A 2,890-nucleotide genomic window follows, 5' to 3' on the forward strand; every position below is an offset into this window, starting at 1 on the left:
TATGGGGCTTACATTCCAGTGTGGTAATGATAATAGATAAGAAAATGAGTAAGAAGATAAACAGATGTTTAAAGGGAAAACAATTCTAATTATGATCCTTTTGAATGTTTCTAACTTTCAGATAATTAGAACTAGAAAAAACAATGACCATTTGAAGAGAAAATATTTAAGTACTATATTATACAGCATAAGAAGAAAAACCAAATAATCTCAGGATACTTGTGATTTAATGAGATGTTTCTCTATTTCAGACCCTTGAAAGGGGGAGTTCTGTCTATCTGAGGATGGATGAGTGTATTTTACCCCTTCCTCTACTTTATATCATGCTACATTGGCCAGTTTCTCAGGATGTGGAAACTTTGTGAATAAAGTAATTTTCTTCTCCATCATTTTGTAACTACACTACAGGAAAGAGAGCTATCTGGGTCATCTCAGCAAGGGCAAAGACATCAGGCTCTTTTATAGTGTAGCTTAGAAGCAACATATGTCACTCCCACCTACATGCTTTTGGCCAACCCTAAGTGTATGGTCCTGTCTCACTCCAAAAGGGCTAAAGTAACAGGGACATCAGAGGGCATTTTTGGTGAGAACAACTGTTTCTGTAAAAGTCCATTCTTCTTGTCATTAAATATCCCTTTGCTCCATTCTACACTCATAATACACTCTGTCCTCTCCAAGGGATTCTCGTCAACCCCAAGTCAACCCAGTTGGCATTCTGAGCTCAAAGTCAAGGATGTCTGGGTGATATGCATTATTTTCTGCACCAAATTTGGAAGTGGCATCTCTAGGTCTAGAAACTAATAAACCGCAGAGAGAAGTTGTCTGCCCATTGGGTAGTCAACACTATAAAGTGACAGTATAAGGACTAGATCCACAGGAAACATTACAATGTGGGAAGAGGAAGAATGAGTGTCACAAAATAGTCACTGGTAGATAGTATTTTTCAAATCCCATTGAACTAGGTAATGTGAGGACTTGTTACTCTGGGAATAGAGATTGTTCCTTAAATGCAACCTAATTGTGCTCACTTGTCCATGTTCTTAATGGCTGCTGCTTCTACTGCAGGAATATCATTTCTTTTCCATTATCCTCCTTGAACCCATCTGAAATAAACACTGGGGGAAATGAGCTAATTGGGAGCTGAGCAGCTTTCCCAATTCACTTTCTATTGCATGAAGGTTAAATCTGGGGCAGATATAGAACTTTTTAGTCCAGACTTGTGTTTTGATTGGCAGGTCAATTTTTTCAAAATTATAATATTTGTTATATTTATGATTCCAGTCCATTCCATGTGCTAATAACAATCCTACAATACTTTCCTAGCCATAATTCTCAGATCATTTCTAGTCTGACTTTCCGCCTTTGTATCTGTCTCTCTTGATATAAAGAGCATTACCTTGACAGTGGCAGGTTTTTTGTTAATCATATTTTGCCCTGAGCTAAAAATTTCAAAAACAGGTGAAAATAATCTATGGTATTAAAAATCAAGACAGTGGTTACCTTGGTGGGTATAGACACAGGGAGGATGAGAGATATTTCTCAAGTGCAGGAAACATTATATTTTTTGATCTGTTTACACAAGAATGTTTACTTTGTGAAAATTAATCAGGCTATATACGATTGGTATACTTGTGTATGCACGTGTTATATGTCAATAAACAAATTTACTTTAAAAATACCAAATGGAGCTAATCTTTCTATACTGATAGGCTAGCTAATTCAGACCACTCTAACTTAGAACAACTTCAAGAGTAGACAAAAACAAGTAAGTCCACATATGTCCTTTTGAAGAACATAAGTTAAGTAACAAGACAATGAAGAATTGCAGACTAATATCCAGGAGAAAAACAAACAAAAAATCCCCCAGAGAGTTGGATGTAACATCTGGGTAGATTTTCCATTAAAGATACCTGTTTTTTTCTAAATAAACAACAGAAGATGAGAAGATCTTCCAGAGAGTTCTCTCCCTTCTGCTGCTGTATAAGAGCTCAGTCAGAAGATGGCCAGCCTGTCTTTGAATCAGGAAACAGGCCCCCACCAGCCACTGAATCTGCCAGTTCCTTGATTTTGGACATTTCAGCCCCAGGAACTGTAAAAAATAATTTATGTTGTTTGTAAGCTACCCATTCTTTGGTGTTCTGTTATGACAGATGTAAGAGAAAAGACACTCACACTGAACTAATGGTCTACAATAGGTAAATTGAATCCTTTTTGAGGAAACTTAAGATTATGTAGAGTCTTAAGTTATCTACAATTTTTTCATGTGCAATGTCTATCACTTTTAAACACAAGCATGAAAGGAGACCAAATTTTATCCTTCAAAATAAAAAGAAACAACAGACTATATAAATAGAAAATCCAAGTAATTATCAGAAATAGACTTTAAAATTAACTCTGAAAACACCAAGTGCTGAAAAAGACCTGGAGCAATGGGATCTCGGGTGCAATTTCATCTCACTGATAGGTGTTAGAATGGAAACAATCACCTTGAAAAACAACTTGGCACTATTTTATAAAATTGAGCACTAATACGCCCTTTAACTCAATGATTTAATTGCTTACTATAATACCCAAGAGAAATTCAGCCAGAAGATAGTCTAGGATTTGTAGGGTGTGAAACTTGTGTAATAATGAGATTACAAAAGAATAAAATAAATATAAAATCACAAATTCAAATTAGGTGCAATTCTTTGTGAAGAATTTCTTCACGTGGGATATCTGAAACTTAATCTTCATGAACTTTACATGAACTTGACTTTAACATACTATAACCTGTTAAAAGATATTAGAAGAGAAAGAATTTCTAAAACAAAAGGAAACTAAAACAGTGCTGTGTAACATGGGGTACAAGGACAAAGCGGGAGGATCCAAAGAATCAGTGAATGATGGC

This window comes from Mandrillus leucophaeus, unplaced genomic scaffold, assembly GCF_000951045.1.
Source record: "Mandrillus leucophaeus isolate KB7577 unplaced genomic scaffold, Mleu.le_1.0 Scaffold725, whole genome shotgun sequence".
In the NCBI taxonomy this organism is placed as follows: Eukaryota; Metazoa; Chordata; class Mammalia; order Primates; family Cercopithecidae; genus Mandrillus; species Mandrillus leucophaeus.